At 37.0% G+C, this 17934-nt stretch overlaps 1 protein-coding gene and 1 pseudogene across 3 annotated transcripts in view; both read right to left on the bottom strand.

Annotated features, from left to right (window-relative positions):
* WASF3 (WASP family member 3) overlaps positions 1-17934 on the bottom strand; it is a 131180-nt gene that overhangs the window by 108059 nt on the left and 5187 nt on the right. The window lies entirely within an intron of this gene.
* Positions 1723-6047, bottom strand: LOC129049455 (small ribosomal subunit protein eS1-like; annotated as a pseudogene).

Below are 17934 nucleotides of genomic sequence, written 5' to 3'. Positions count from 1 at the left end.
GATCGTGCCATCGCACTCCAGTCTGGGCAACAAGAGCAAAAACTCTGTCTCAAAAAAAAAAAAAAAAAAAGGAAAGAAAAAAGAAATTTCAAAACTACCAGAAATAATTTGACCTGAGAATTAGGCAGCCCCCAAAATAAAACCAAAATATCAACAAGCAACAAAAAATAACATATGAAATCCAATACTTTAGGAATCATACTTGAATGCTAATTGAACCTACAAAAGAAATATTAATCTAATGCTCGTCGAGTTTTAGACAAAGCCCATGGAAAGTTTAGCACCATTCATTCAGGTGTTTCTGAAGAAGAACTGAACATCTTGAGAGAAGCAGAAAACTGTATGTGTTTTAAGTTATATTATCCTATGGCACTTCTGACAAAAGAAAACCACAAAAGCCAACTTTTGGACGTATTCATATTAATAAGATTCTATCCTAATATTCTAAAAGGTAAAAGTTAGAGATTTTTTTAATGAAAGATAATGGAAAGCAGAAAATGCACAGTAAGAATTGTCTTAATTACTGGAAATGCAGGCACCTCTAATTTTCAATATCTAAGGCAGGGGTGTCCAATCTTTTGGCTTCCCTGGGCCACACTGGAAGAAGAATAATTGCCTTGGGCCACACATAAAATACACTAACACTAACACTAATGACAGCTGATGAGCTAAAAATAAGTAAATAATAAATAAATCACAAAAAAATCTCGTAATGTTCTAAGAAAATTTACAAATTTGTGTTGGGCTGCATTCAAAGCCATTCTGGGCCATATGCAGCCCATGGGCCATAGGTTGGACAAGCTTGATTTAAGGTTTCAGAAATACAATCAACCTAGAAAGCATCTTCAGCATGATTCAGTTTTGCTTTCTCTGAGCTCATTTATTCATTTCCCTTGCCAGTTCATTCATTTCTGATAACCAAGCATAATCAGTGCTCACACCAAACACCAGGAGCGCCATCTCCTGGTTTTAAAAAAAGGGTAAACACAAGGGTCTATATCATGCTGAACACTGGGTGAGGGGGTCCGGGGGGCTGTTACAGAGAGAATCATGTTGTTTCTTTTTTCTCTTTCAGGAATTCACTGAAACAAAAAACAAAATAGTAAACTAGGCAAAGTGACAATGTAGGTGAGATACCATTATACCTGCAAAACAACCCAAAAAGTAAATGTCTTTTCAGTAAAAGAATGCCACTACTTTCAACCTTACTTCCTGTCCTTGGCACTTCAGTTTAACATGTGTCTAGAACCAGACTACCCACCTATATATTTCGTGGACAATTAAAATATTTGAATGTATTTGTCTGCTATCCAAAATTAACTAATGGTAAGCAAAAAATAATAATTACTATAATTAATTTGTTAATAATAATCATCACTATCTTTCCCCTTCTCTAGGCTTGGATATTTACTTTTGTATTTTAATCTAGTTTCTCTCTCCTTAAGGCAAGGGGATCACTTGAAGCCAGGACTTCAAGACCAGCCTCAGCAGCATAGCAAGACCCCATCTCTAAAAAAAAACTTAAAAAATTAGCCGGTCCTAGTGGCACACACCAATAGTCCAAGCTACTCAGGAGGCTGAGGTGGGAGGCTCACCTGAGCCCAGAGTTTGGGGTTACAGTGAGCTATGACTGCACCACTGCACTCCAGCCTGGGCGACAGAGCAAGACCCGGACCTACAAAAAAAAAAAAAAAAAAAAAAAAAAGGAAATGTATCCCAAGAATATAAGATTGGCTTAATCTCCAAAAATCAATATAATAACTACTATCATAAAGGACAAAATCACATGATCATTTCAATAGAAAAAGCATTTCCCAAAATCCAATATCCATTCATGACTGTTGATTTGTTAAAGAAAAGATGTTAAATGATATCAAGAACAATACAGTATGTGTGTGTTAATGGAGACACAATGAGGAAGCTAAGGCAAAATACATGAAACAAAAGAAGTTTATTACTCATAGGTCCCAGAGAGGTTAGAGTGCCAAACAGAGACAGACAGGAGGTCCTGAGACAGGAGAGGGAAGGAGCAGGAGGGAGAGGGAGAAATAAGAACTGTGGAACTACACCTTTAAGGGACATTATTCCTTATGCTTTCCTTCTTGTGAATTGGTTAAAGAAAACAAATGTGAACGGGAACTTATTCACATGACTTCTGAGGCTGACCATTAGGTTTTACTGTGGTCGGCAGCTCATGGTGTGTTGCATTTTGGGTCAGTGAGATGAGGCACAAGTAGGCCATATTGCAAACAACTGCAGGGAGGGGAAGTTCTAACTAGGCCAAAGGTGACAGGGCATGACTGAATTACAAACAATTTATGTTAGGCCTAAAATGAATGCTAAGATAGCAACTATATTAAACTTATCACAGTGATTAAAAACTCCTAGACTTAGAAGAAAACTTCCTCAACCTGATAAGTCGTCCACAAGAAAACAACTAACAACACGCTTAATGTTGAAGGACTGAATGCTTTCCCCCGAAATCAGGAACAAGGGAGGAATATCTAATCTTATAATTTCTACGCAATATTGTAAAGAAGTTCTATCCAGTGCAATAAGGCAGGAGGAAAGAAAAGAAGGGGGAAAAGGAGGAGAAAGTATCTAGATTGGAAAAGAGGTAAAATTGTCTTGCTAGTCAATTTCATGATTACCACATTTTATGATGCTATACATAAAAAAAGTCTAAGGAATCCACAATAAAACTACTAGAATTAAAAGACAAATTCAACAAAGTCACATGATACAAATTAATATAAAGAAATCAACTGTAGTGACTACAAAGAGGAAACCTAAGGGAGTTCCTCTGTGCTGATGGAACAGTTCTGTAACTTGATGTGGTAGTGATTACATGAATCTATACACATGATTAAATTGCACAAAACTACACAACTGAGTGCATGTATAAACTAGTGAAATCTGAATAAGGTCTGCAGATTGTACCAATGTCAATTTCCTGGTTTTGATTTTTTTTTCCCCCACAAATAGGACTTTTTACTTGCCATTATTATAAGTCTGAACTTTAAACAGATTCTTGGACTGGTGGTCCATATCCATCAGCTCATTCAACTTTAGCACCTGTCTTGCTCCCAGTGGCTTTTCCAGAACTACTGCCTTCAAGCTCCATGAGTTTTCCCAATTCAAACTTGGGCTTCTTCAGCATTTTTACTTTTCTAACGAAGACATCATGGAGAGGATAAATGGATTGGCAAGCCTTTTCTATGTCTTTTCCAATGCTGTCTGGAATCAATTTATTGACCACTTTTTTCAAGTCATTTTTCTGCACCTCCCGGGTCTTGATTTCCATCATATTCTTCCGGATTTGGAGGACCTGTTGGTGCTGAGCATAAAAGGTTTTCCATATCCGATTGTTACATTTTTTTTTAGGAAAACCAACACAGAACAGACAAAGCAAGTAACCATCGGTAGTCTTGACATCAACATGAGCTTCAATCACTGTCTGCCATTTTTTGACCATGGAACACATTTTGTCACGGGTAAGATCCATGTCAAGGAAGTTGGGAAGTTTTTGCCCTGAACATCTTCAGTAATCGGCTTGAATTTTCTAAATGCAATCTCATCATTCTGCAAATCAGCAAGACTCACTTCAAACACATGACCCTTGAGGCCATCAGATGCAATTTTGTTTCCTTGGGTCCTGGTGACTAGCATCTTTCCAATATTCCTTATATTGAACACAGCAGGTGCTTTCACATCATACCAATCTTTCTTAGAAAATGGATCAACCACTTTCTTCTTGGCTCCCTTTTTGCCTCCTTTCGTAAGGCGTTTGTTCTTGCCAACAGCCATGGTGCTGCTCAGAGAGCCAAAAGGGCGGTTCTGATATTATACTATAGTTATGTAGGATGTTACCACTGGAGGAAGCTGGGTAAAGAATACATAGAACCTCTGTGAACTATTTTTGCATTTCCAATGAGTCTATTATTGTTCCACAATAAAGTTATTTTTAAAGTTAACTGTAATTCTACATACTAACAACAAACTATGAAAAATGAATATAATCTTCAGATGACTCTTTTCTGAAAACTTGGGAACCACTGACTTAGATCCTTTTTGAGATAGTAAGTACATAAGTTACATAAGCACATGATGTACCACACTCCAAACTATATCTCAGTGAAGTTCCCAAACATTACAATCTCCTGGCTATCATTTAAAATTTTCAAAGCCCACGTACCACTTCAGACCATCGCAATTTCTGAGGCTAGGTCAAAGGCATCAGTACTTCTGAAATTCCCCACGTAAACCACTACTGCATGAGGCAACAATTCTCAAATTTATGTTCCAGGACCTCTTACAGTTCAAGACCCCAAGAAGAGTAACAATAGAAAAGGAAAAAAAAAGAAAGTAATGAAACAGGAGTGGCTTGAACCCAGGAAAGAAACAAAAGAAAGAAAAAGTCATAGTAGAGAAGGAATTAAGATGTCCAAGGGAGAATAATAGATTCAAATGAAAATTTTACAAAGGGCATTGAGGAAAAGTAGAAAAACAACCATAAGAAAGTGAAATTTCAAAAGAAGTATAAAGGGTCAAAGTTGAAGTGAATAAAACAGAAATTAGGCAAAGAAGGTCAAATATTCATATAATTAGAAATACATATACCTCCAAGATACATATACATCAAACTCTGGAAGAAGATATTCAAAACACTAAAAGAGAATATTTAAAATAATACTCTAAGAAAACTTTCTGAAAATAAAAGACCTGAATCTACACATTTTAAGAACCAACTGGGGAAAACTGACCAAGAACAAACTACCCCAAAAATGTAACGTAGTAAACTATTAGACTTTACGCATATGAAAGATATCTTCAAGGCCTCCATGCTAAAAGATATCAGAGAATGATATCAGAGAATGAATCAGCCTGGCATCAGACTTAGCAAAGCAACATAGAAAGCAAGACTAGTAGAAAATCATTCTCAAAAAGCTTAAGGGTGAGAACCTGTCTCAAATAAATAAATACCAAAAATAAGAAAAGAAGCTCAGTAAAAAGGATTGTATATCAAGCCAACCTGTCCTTCAACTAATGAGGCTAATAAAAAAACTATGAACAAGCAAGAACTCACAAAATGCTTACACATGTATCTTTCCTGAGGGTTCTAATCCCTTTCTCAAACCAGGTTCATCATCTGGACCACAGGCTATGTTCTCGGTTCTGCCAAGAACATTATACAACTAATACAATTCTAGATGCACAGGAGAGACACTGATACATTACATTCAATGGAACATCCGGGCTTGAGCTCCATCTAAAACAAGGGATGACTAAAGAAACGTAAGCAAAAGGACTGGTCACAAAGTGAGCATTTTATGTATTTAACTGTAGAACTAAGAATAAAAACATGACAGAAAAATTATACATAAACTGTATATGTCCTGAAAAAATTTGAAAATGCAACTGAAATAATGGGAGGAAAGGGAAGAGAAAAAGGAAAGAAAAAAAAGCCATACAATCATAGGTGATTGTATGGTGAACAGATGAGAAGGAAAAGATGCCTTTTAAAAGTAGCATACAAGACAGTAAAAAGATAAGTTAAAAATAAGAAGGAGTTGGCCAGGCACGGTGGCTCACGCCTGTAATCCCAGCAATAGGTTAAAAATAAGAAGGGGTTGGCCAGGCACGGTGGCTCACGCCTGTAATCCCAGCACTTTGGGAGGCCAAGGTGGGCGGGTCACAAGGTCAGGAGATCGAGACCATCCTGGCTAACACAGTGTAACCCCGTCTCTACTAAAAATACAAAAAATTAGCCGGGCGTGGTGGCAGGCGCCTGTAGTCCCAGCTACTCCGGAGGCTGAAGCAGGAGAATGGTGTGAACCCAGGAGGTGGAGCTTGCAGTGAGCCGAGATCGCACCACTGCACTCCAGCCTGGGTGACAGAGCGAGACTCCATCTCCAAAACAAAAAAAGAAGAAAGGGTTAAGGTACTACAAAAGGTACTAATTCAATGGTACTATTAGAAGAAAAACTTAGTCCCACCTTCCTGATATCAAAAGAATTTTGTAAATTAAGAAAAACACATCAAACAATAAATGAACAGAGTAAATATACCAAAATACAGACAGTAATTTAACACAATGACAGAACTGAGAACAAACCTATCAGTTATAACAATTAATATGAATGAGCTTAACTTGTTTATTAAAAGAAAGATATTTTCAAATTTGCTTAGAAAGCAAAGACTATGCTGTATATAAGAGACATACTTAAAATGCAGTGATTCAAAAACGCTAAAAATAAAGGAACAAAAATTTACCAGGTAAATAAAAATAATTAGACAAAAAAAAAATTAAGACAAAAGTTATCTGAATAGACCTAACTACTTTTAAATACTAAAACTTAATTTCACAATGCAGAATACATTATTAATCTCTATGAACTAAATAACAAATTAAGGCTGATCCAAGAGTAAATAAATAAGAAACACACCATAAATAAAACACACTACTTGATACAAAGCAGAGCATAGGAAAAAAAAGATATAAATGATTTCAACAGTATAACCAACAAAGTAGTTTTTCTGTATATATATAGAGAGAGACAGCACTACACTCTGGTAACAGAGAATATAGCTTCTTAAACACTCACAGAAAATTATGTTAAGGCACAAAGAAATCATTACTATGTTCATAAAATGAAAAATCACAAAAAATATCCTCTGATCACAGTGCAAAAACAAAACTAGAAATACAAAACACTGAAAATGATACAAATACTATAAGGAGAGGTGGACAAATGAACAGTGGTACAGTTATACAATGGAAAATTATACAGCAAAAATAACAGATGAATTTAACAAAACTTGTTGAATGCAAGATTTAAAAACAAAACTACATAATAATGATTGTATTTCTGTAAAGTTCAAAAGCAGACAAAACTCAATATTAGAAGTCAACTTAGTGGTTACCTTTGGAGAGGGTGGGCATGAGATGAAGGGAATGTGAGGCCTTCTAAAGTTCTGGGAATGGTCTGAGTGCTGGTTTCATGGATGAATTATTTTGTGAAAATTCAACTATACTTCTGATGTAGACTTTTCTGTATCCATATCAGTAAAATATACAAAAATAATAATACTAGTAATTAAACCAAGAAAAATAAAACTAGAAATTAAGAACAAAAAAGCCTTTCCACCTAAAAATTTATACAACTCTTGGGTGAAAAGGGATATACAAACAAATGACTGAATTTCTGAGAGATAATGAGAAGCTATACATCAGAGTCCATAGAACACATTTAAAGTAGTAATCAAGGAAACAAAAGCAAAAATAAACAAATGGGATTGCATCAAATTAAAAAGCTTCAGCACATCAAAGGATAAAATGAACTATGCACTTAAAAATGGTTAAAACCATAAACTTAATGTTATGTATATTTTACCACCAAGAAAAAACTGAAATAAAGCACAATCTAAGTTTATCAAGGAAAAATGAGCAAATGCACAAATACAAAAAGATAAAATATATTAATCACAGGAAAGTAAGTACTCTGTACACCTCTACAGAAATGAATTTAAAAGCCTAGATGAAATGGATAATTTCATAGGAAAACAGAGTTTACCCAAATGGACACCCATAGAGATAGAAAGCTTAGGCCAACTAAATTCCATAGAAGAACTGAAAAAAAGTTATCAAACTACCCTCCCCCAAGAAACCCAGATGGTATCAAGAGGCAAGTCTAACAAACCTATACAAACCAGATAATCCCAATATTACAATTTTTTTAAACATGAAAAAATATTCCCAAATCCTTTTTTATAAATCAAGTGTAATATTAATAACTGAACCTGACTGTGATCACACAAAATAGGAACATTACAAACCAATATCACATATGAATATTAATGCCAAATTCTGAAATAAAATATTAACAGACTCCAACACCACATTAAGAGTTTATACTAGGTCAGGTGCAGTGGCTCCCGCCTGTAATCCCAGCACTTTGGGAGGCTGAGGCAGGCGGATCACTTGAGGTCAGGAGTTCATGATCAGCCTGGCCAACATGGTGAAACCCCATCTCTAATAAAAATATAAAAATTAGCCTGGCATGGTGGTACGTGCCTATAGTCTCAGCTACTCGGGAGACTGAGGCAGGAGAATCGCTTGAATCTGGGAGGCCAAGGTTGCAGTGAGCCGAGATCGTGCCACTGTACTCCAGCCTGGGCGACAGAGCGAAACTCCATCTCAAAAAAAGAGTTTATACCAGGAATGCAATAATGATTCCAGTTAGGAAATCTAGTAATATAATTCACCATATTCATAAGTCTAACAAGAAAGTCATATAATTGCCTCCACAGGAGGCCAAAAAAGCCCTTGACAAAATTCAGTATTCATTCCTAATATATATATAGAATAAATAGGAATAGATGCATACTTTCTTAACACAACTTAAGACAGAACAAGAATGAATTAGGGTAAGAACATGTGCATGCACGCACATACACACGGTGAGTGCAAGTGCCAATATCCTAAAGGGCAAATTCTACACACATTCCCATTAAGGTCAGGAGCCAGATACGAATGCCCACTACCTTTTCCACTATTTAACATTTTTCTGAAGGTATTCACCAAGGCAATTAGACAACAGAAAACAATTAAAGGCACAAACAATGGAAAAAAAGAAAAACAACTCTCTAGTGGTTGATGACATGTTAGTAAACCTGAAAAACTCCAGGAATCAATGACAAAATTAACTCAATTAAAGAATTCAGCAAGGTAGCAAGATATAAAGTAAACAAACTAGTCTTCACATACACAAAGAATAACCAGTTAGAATGTAAAATGGAACAGAAAGTCTCATTTATAACAGCAACAAAATACTCAGGAATAAACAACAGAAATGTTCAAAACCTATACAAAGAAATCTATAAATCTATACACACCTGAAAGGCACATGAAAGTAGACGAACATTCGACTGTTCTTGGCTAAGACATCACAACTTCATCAGGTTGTCAGAGTTGATTTATAAATATAAAGCAATTCCAATAAAAATTACACAGCTTTTTAATGGAGCTCAACAAATTGATGCTGAAGTTCATGTGGAAAAGCAAACACAAAAGAACAGCTCAGTAAATGTTGCAAGGGAGGAGCTAAGAGGGAGAAATGCCCTTTCCAAATATTAAAACAAAGTCTCATGATTAAAACTGTGTGAATAGCATATGAACAGACAGACCAACAGAATGGAATGGCACGCCCAAAAATAGACCCAGCTACATACAGAAATCTAATATACAGCAATGGTGGCATCACTAATAACTGAGTAAAGATGAGCTTTATAAATTGTGTCAGTACAACTCAATCACTATTCGGAAGAAGACAAAATCAGATCTATTCCTCACACCATATATATCAGAATAAACTTGTAGCATGTCATAAATCTAAATGTAAAAAATGAAAACTACTCAAGTACTAGAATAAAATATTGGTGAATCCCTCTACAAATAATCTGACCGTGACTCAAAACCCATGCCCAATTCAATTAAAAAAAAGCTTGATAAATCTGACTACATGAAGATATTTTCTTGGGGAAAAAAATCAGAAAAGTCAAAACTAGGAGAAATATTGTAACATATATCAAAGCAATATTATTCCTAAGGCAAAGAAAAACTTTTAAAAAATGAACAGAAAAGGTGCAAAAATTCTATAGAAAAAAAGGGCAATAGACAATTCTCAAAATAACATAAAAATTTCCCTTGAACATAAAGGATGCTCAACTTTAGTCATAATAAAGAAAATAAATATAATTAAACTACACAAAGATTTTTCACCCATTAGATTGGCAAAAATTTGAAAGCTTCACAATATCCTCTAACTAGCAGGCTATAAAGAAACGGGCACTCACACAGTGCTCAGCGTACTGCAAAATGGTACAATCTCTATGAAGGGGAATTCAGCAGTGTCTAACAAGATTACATATACATTTATCCTTCAACCCAGAAATCCAAATTTGAGGACTTTATTCCCAAATTAAACCTCCTGCAATATAAAAATACATACACAAAGTTATTCATAGCCACATTATTTGTACTGTAATTGCAAAATATTGGAAGCTACCTAAATGTCCAAACACAGAAGACTGGTGACCAAACTGCATCATATTCACAGTATGTGAACAGCACTATACAGCTATAACATTATGAGGAAGAGCTCTGGAATCCGATAAAGAGTAATTAATTTCTAGAGTATATCATAAGTGAAAAAAAGCCAAGTGCAACAGAATTTAAACAGTATGCCACCTTCTGTTTTTGAAAAAAAGGTAAATAAGAAAACATACATGTACTGTCTTAAAAGAAACTAGAAAAGTGAGGCTGGTTATTTACAAGAGGGAGAAAGGACACAGTCAAAGGGATATGAGAGGGAGTGACACTTGTCTGAAACTACGGTTTTTGTAGTTTTGTATTAGATTATGTTAAAAAGAAAATCAAATCAACAAGGACCCTAAAACAAATGATCAAGGTGTAATTTTTTGTTTTTTTGAGACACAGTTTTGGTCTTGTCGCCCAGGCTGCCCTGCAGTGGCACGATCTCGGCTCACTGCGACCTTCACCTCCCAGGTTCAAGCAATTCTCCTGCCTCAGCCTCCCACATAGCTGGAATTACAGGCGCCCGCCACCACATCCGGCTACTTTTTTTGTAATTTTAGTAGAGATGGGGTTTCACCACATTGGCCAGGCTGGTCTCAAACTCCTGACCTCAAGTGATCCGCCCGCCTTGGCCTCCCAAAGTGCTGGGATTAAAGGCGTGAGCCACCGCGCCCGGCCGATCAAGATATAATTTAAATGAATAACAAAACCACATTTAAGGAAAAACTTGTCCATTTAACCTAAAGTTAAAATGTATTAGCATAAATGAATATCTTGTTAAAAATCTTTACTGCCTGTAGGATATTTTAGGATGTTCTCTTTTTCATGGCTGACATTGGTAATTCGTGCCTTCCATCTTTTATTTTATTAATCTCACCAAATTGATTGATATCATCAATCTTTTCAATAAAACTAGTACTGCAGATGTTCTCTACTGTATATTTATTTTCTATTCTATTAATTTCTCCTCGTTTAATGTCTATTTACTTCCTCTGGGTTTAGTATGCTGTTCCTTTCTAACTTCTTAAAATTGATGTTCACATCATTGAATATTTTTCAGGCTTTCTTCTTTCCTAAAACATGCATGTAAGGCTATAATCTTTCCTCTGAGTATGACTTCAGCTGAACCTCACAAACTTTTATATACAGTATTTTCATATTAATTCTCATCAACATATTTTGTAAAATTTTCTAATTCTCACTGTAATATCTTCTTTGATCATGGGATACTTAGAAAAGGTTTTCTAGCTACCTTTTGCTATTGATTTTAGTTTAATTTATAGAACACTCTGTTCGAATTCAATCTTCTAAAATATACTCAAACTTGCTTTTCCCAACAAGCTGATAGATACTGTCCAGTCTACTTACAAAGAATGTACATTCTGCCATTAGGTAGAACAGCTAGACACACTGAGGCAATTTTATTGTTTTGTTCAAATCATCTATATCCTTTGTTCTATCAGTTGCAGAGAAAGTACAAAAAAAAAACTTCCCTCTATGATTGTGATTTTATTTTCTCTCCCTACTTCTTTTTAAACCAATATTATAATAATTAAAATTCTCTCTAGATGATCTAGACACCCCATTATAGAAAACAGAAAGGTGAATGTCCTCTTCTACACTAATTTAAAATGGCAGCAATTTTTTCAACTAATTATCCAAAATACCTTACTATCATCTGTCCCAAAAATAAAATCATTTTTACAGACATCCTCCAAAGTTTAATTGGGTCATATCCAATAACTCCAGACAGCAGACCAATTTGCTTAATTACTGAGACGTACATTGCACAACTAATTCATACTGCCAGGCATACGGGGAAAGTAGCAATACTCTACAATACATTCCACAGACATATTACTGAGACTTTTCTACAGTCCTATGGTACTAACTTTCCCAAACCAAAATTACTTTGGTTCTGCTCTCTGGCAAAGATGGCAAACATTTCACCCTTCAGTTCCTGTGGTGTTGTATCTTGCTGAGCTGAGATACCACCTTAACATCACTCTAACACAATGCTCCAGACTGCAATTGTTGGCACTGGCATATGACCTAAAAGCCACCAACCACTCATCTCTGGATGAGCACTTGCTCACGTGGTTAAAATTGCAGGTGGGGAATGCAGGTGGGGAAAATGCAGGTGGGGAAAATTCCTGCATGCAAGTAGTCCTTCCAAAAATCTCAGAGCTCTGATATACAATCAGTCTTGATCAGCATTCTCCAAGTTCTCAGGTCAAGGTGTCACCTTTGATTTGGATCAGGTACCCCTCCTATCCCATCCCAGGGCACCTTTGCTTCTCTGTCAGCAGCAGTGCATTACAGTGATCTCTTTCTTCTGCTATTCTACTAAACCTCCTCAAGGCAGGAACCACTGATTCATCCAACAGCCACAGCACTTCGCAATGCCTACCTAGCACACAGACACCCACCTTCTACCTTTGTCCCCTATCTATCCTCTACACAGCAGTCCTAGTGATCCTCTTACAATCTAACTCAAATGGTATCATGTCCCTGCTCAAAACTTTGCAATGGTTTTTCATCTCACTCAGAATAAAATCCAAAGTGCACCACAGTCTATACGGCCCTACATAATCCGGCCCCTTTAATACCTCTGTCACTATGCATCCCCCTACCCAACCCCCTATTCATAATGCCCTCCCTGCTGCTACTCAGGTATCTCAAGGGGGCACTTGCTGTTTCTCCCCAAATAAGGTTCGTTCCCAAAATATTTGCCTGGCTGGTTCACTCCTTCACTTTCATTTGTATCTCTGTTCAAATGTCATCTCGCATAGGCTTCCCTGACCACCTTATCAAAAATGGCAGTCTCTGATATTCTCTCTCTTCACATGCTTCGCTTTCTTTATATATATATACGCACACACACACATATGTATATATACACATATATACATATATACATGCACACACATATACACACTAGGCTGTATACTAAAGAAAGCATAGTAAAGAAAGAAAAGCAAGTGAGGGGAGACATATATATATATTTTTTTTTTAACATGTTGTTTATTAGCTTTCTCACCTACTACAATGTGAGCCCCATCAGAAAAGGGAGAAAATATGTTCTCCAAAACAAGGGTCAGGAATTTTTAGTGTAAAGAGCCAGATAGCAAATATGTCATACTGTGTAAGTTAGCCTCTGTTGCCACCACTTACCCCTATCAGCTCTGCCTTGCAGCACTAAAGCAGCCCCAGACAAATAAAAAAGCAAACACGTCTGTATTCCAATACAATTTTCCTTGCAAAATCAGGCAAAGAGCCAGATGTGGCCCACCGGCTGCAGTTTACCAACGTCTGATCTAGAACAAGCTTGCCATGCAGGATATTGATTTTGAACTAACCAACCATCTCTCTCTTGGTCTCTAAAGCTACCTTTAATTGACAAAATACTGGCACTCCAAGCGCATCTGTAACAGTAACTTCAAACTATCTTCTATACATCTTTCACCAAAAAATCCACCTGAGATCACTTATATTCCTGAATGACTGTTTGAGGGATATGAAGTGTGCTTATTCTCACAACTAGAAAATATATAATAAACCACGTCAGTGTGATCCTCCACAGAATTGTTTTTGATTGTTATACTTTCACTTTATTTAAGGACATGATAAACAGCCAAACAAGAACCACTGTTCAATGTACCACATGAATGCCACTGAGCACATCACCTACTACACCTTTCAGTGTAACTAATTCAAAGCCCCAAGTGTGAAATGGGGGACATATTAAGGAAAAGAAACTGGTATGTTCTTTATGCATGGTGAAAATGACAGCATAGAGCTGAGGATGATTTCCTTTCACTGTGGCCACCAGGATGCTCACACAAGTTCCAGTCAGACTGGGGCAGAGACTAGTTATGCTACCCATCCCCATGACCTCTCTTCTCCTGGGGCGTATAGCTCTGCTATGTGTCCAGCCTAAAGTAAGCTAAGAGAGGCCATGTCTGAGTACGGCTAGTAGGATGAGAAGCAATGTGTGCTGGTCTATAAAAACCTCCCACAAGACTGTCCTCATTCTCCACCCACTGCCTGAACCAAGCAGGTTCCCAGTTCCTATAGGAGGCTAAGTCACAAGGTGGAAAAAGGCTGACCACCTGAACAGCCATGTGGACACCCAACCCATGATGACCCCAACATAAGCTTCCACATGGGTGAGAAACAGATGCTTCTTGCTCTGAGTCACTGAAATCTTGCAGTTATTAAAGCAGTCCTCATGTCTAAAACACTGACCACGGAGACTAGAACTTTATTGAAAGTATAGGTTTTGAGGTATCCATTTCTGGTCCTTATATATTCTTGATTCTCATTCTTTATATTTAGCTTTATTACTATGAGCATTTCCTATAAGCTAATCCAGATATTCATTTAATGACAGATGAAAGTCTCCATTGCTTATGTTCAATAAATCATCATCTCAAATAATAAAAATCTGAATAAAGTACATATTCCACTTAAAACTCTATTTGTAACTTTCATTTACACACAGTTTATCAAAGTTACGTAACTGTTCAAAAAGAGAAAAAATGCTAAGTAAATATTAAAATGCAGGGCAATATTGTCTCAAATGAAATTTGACAATCATCAGAAACAAAATAGCCTAAGAAATAAAACCACAAATTTCTAAACTCCTGTGTGGCAAGAAAAAGTAACCATAATTATAGCTTAATGTAAAGTAGCTGTTCTAAACTCTTCGGTGCCTAATCCTTACACAATTATTTCAAATGATGTTGTGAAGTTTTGTAGTTTTCATAATTTTTTTTTTGAGGGGTGGGAACTGGACATGTCAGAAATGGAAGAAGTTTTCAATGAATGCTCTGTAACACAATGGACAAACAGCAGAGAAGCTATAAAGATTTCAATTACAGCTCAGGCATCAAGTTCATTTTCATTGATAAACTTTGTAACCATTCTAAATTGCAATGCCAACTTTTGAAAAGGAGTAACCTTTTAATAATCTTCCTGCCTGGGATATCTCAAAGAACAATTCACATTCTAGGGAAGCCTTAGGAAACAAATGCTGTTTGCAGTATGTAATTAAAATCTCAAGACAGGTTTTTGGGGAATTAGGGGGTTTCTGTGTATTTCTGGGTTTCTGATCAAAAGCCAGGATGATTAACTCTAAAAGATATACGACAAATACTACAGAAAACCAAGAATGGAGATATGTTTTAAATTCTACAGGGCTGGTTTTTTTTAAATGTGTTTTTACATTTATGTTGAAAACAGACGTGTTCTATATTGGAAAATGACAGTATTCCTGCCAAAGTTAAGATCTTACTTTTGAAGACATGTAAAGTCAGTCTCTTCCTTCTCATTCTAAGCTGTGCAACAGCCACAACCCCTCTCAGAACAATATAAACATACTTGTAAGTTGCCCCCGCTCTCTTTACCATCTTTCTGGTTAATGGCACCCCTCAACTTGTACTAGAGTTTCTCCCGTGTACCACAGGAAGCAAGTGAAATTCATGAGCCCTTCTATAAACATTAATTCTTTTTTTTTTTTTTTTTTCTTTCTGAGACCGAGTTTCACTCTTTTGCCCAGGCTGGAGTACGGTAGTGTGATCTCACCTCACTGCAGCCTCCACCTCCCGGTTTCAAGCCGAGATAGCACCACGGCCTACAGTCTGGGCAACAGAGTGAGACCCTGTGTCTACCAAACATTAATTCTAACATTAGGATAGACTATGCCCCAGCAAAGAGCTGCAAAGCCAATTCAGAGCTGAAACCTGCCTAGGTAATATCCTAACACAGGACTATGTAACAAAACAGGCAAAAACAAACAAACAAAAAAAAAAAACAACACACAACCTTGTCATGTACGTATTTTGAGAAGTCAGAAAATAAGTGATGGTAGTAGAGCAACATGGCTCAGACCATACTGTGTAAACTACCCAGTAGTGATCAAGTCCTGCTTATTATATAATCATGAATCAAAACACATAACATTTTCAGTCAATGTAAAAATATTTGTTGAGTATCTACTAAGTGCCAAGAATGAACCACTTCATCCATTTAGCTGATAAAATAATGGCCACACTGATTCCAGTTCACAGTCAATCACACCTATACTTTGGTACTGCAATATAATTTCACAGAGCTTCTCGAGAGCACAAAATGGATAACAGCTCTCAATGAGAGGATGCTATGAGAGGAACTAAAATGGAACTGCCACAGCATGCTAATAAAATCTTCAGAATGCACTAGAGGAACTTTTAAAAATTCAATTCAGCTTTCAACTGCTAGAAAACAAGCATTCCAAGATCAAAGATCACAAGGCTGTGAGAGGACAGCCAGTGGGAGAAGGCACCAAGTGTTACCACAGTGAAATAAGCGCAAGACCTAAATGAAGGTCTCTATATGACGACGACGTACAAGAGGTTATCTGACAAGCTGGAACACACACACGCTATGCACAGATTATATACAAGGCACCATCCTATGTGGTTCCTGCCAACAAGGAGTTTGTGAACTAGTTAGCAAGATAATCTATCATGTTTTACCTCACTTGAATATAAGCTTTCTGAGGGCAGCAGCTTGGTCATGTTAAACATTCTTATCACTGCTAACTAGAACAGTGCCTCAGACATAGTTGGCATACAAACATGTGTGGGCTGACTTAAGTATTTAAGCAAAAACTAAAAGAAAGAAAAAATTAAAATACCAAAAAGGTTCAAGAACATATAATACAACAGAAGATATCTTTAGATCAATTTCAAGACCACTGCTCCAAGGTCAGAGGGCACCCTAAGAAAAGGTCCCAGGGAAATTTCAGAAAGTATAAAGTTGAGAAATCATCCCAGATGCTGAGCTCAGAGCCAAGGCCTAGAAGCCCCAGGAGACCTAAAAGATGAGAAATACCCTAAAATGTCTGTGATGTTTAAAATGTTTTAAAATTTTAAAAAGAAAAAAAAAAAGTCAGAAGAGCTAATCTCCCAGAGAAGAGGCACATGTGCAGGCAGAGAGAAGAAACAGAAGCATCTTTGGCTCCAAAGATTAAGGCTGAAATCTAAGTATGGAAAAACTATTCTTTTTTTTTTTTTTTTGAGATGGAGTCTCACTCTGTTGCCCAGGATGGAGTACAGTGGCACGACCTCAGCTCACTGCAACCTCTGCCTCCCGGGTTCAAGCAATTCTCCTGCCTCACCCTCCCTAGAAGCTGGGATTACAGGTGTGTGCCACTACCACTGGCTAATTTTTGTATTTTTAGTAGAGACAGGGTTTTGCCATGTTGGCCATGCTGTTCTCGAACTCCTGACCTCAGGTGATCAGCCTCCCAAAGTGCTGGGATTACAGGTGTGAGCCACCACACCAGGCATTAGTGTGGAAAAATTATTATAATCTATAAACATCTATGAAGTCAGGGGCGGTGTAACACTTTGGGAGGCCAAGGTGGGAGGACTGCTTGAGCCCAGGAGTTCATGACCAGCTTGGGCAACATAGCAAAACACCGTCTCTATAAAAAATAAAAATAAAAACATCTACGAAGATAGGCAGATAGGATCTGACACAAAACTGGCACTGAGGTAAGTAACAGAAAAAACACTGGCAGGAGAGAGTGTTCTGTCAGAACAGGACAGCAAAGGACAGTGAGCCACAAAGACATCATGACCTGGAGACACACTGGCACCTAGGAAAAGTCCAGGGTAGGAAGCAACCGCCCTGCAAAGGAACAACCAGTCCTCAGAAAAGCATGTCTTGAGAAAGGAAGACAAAAGGTGTTCTTAAGACAACAGCAAAAAAAAGAGAAAATAAAGTCACTGCTAGAAAGAAAAGCAAAAAGAAAAGAAAAGAAAAGGGAGGGAGGGAGGCAAAGGGGAAGG

This window comes from Pongo abelii, chromosome 14 (assembly GCF_028885655.2).
Source record: "Pongo abelii isolate AG06213 chromosome 14, NHGRI_mPonAbe1-v2.0_pri, whole genome shotgun sequence".
Lineage (NCBI taxonomy): Eukaryota > Metazoa > Chordata > Mammalia > Primates > Hominidae > Pongo > Pongo abelii.
Note: the sequence above shows the minus strand (reverse complement) of the source record. Positions and strands in the feature narration are given on the sequence as shown.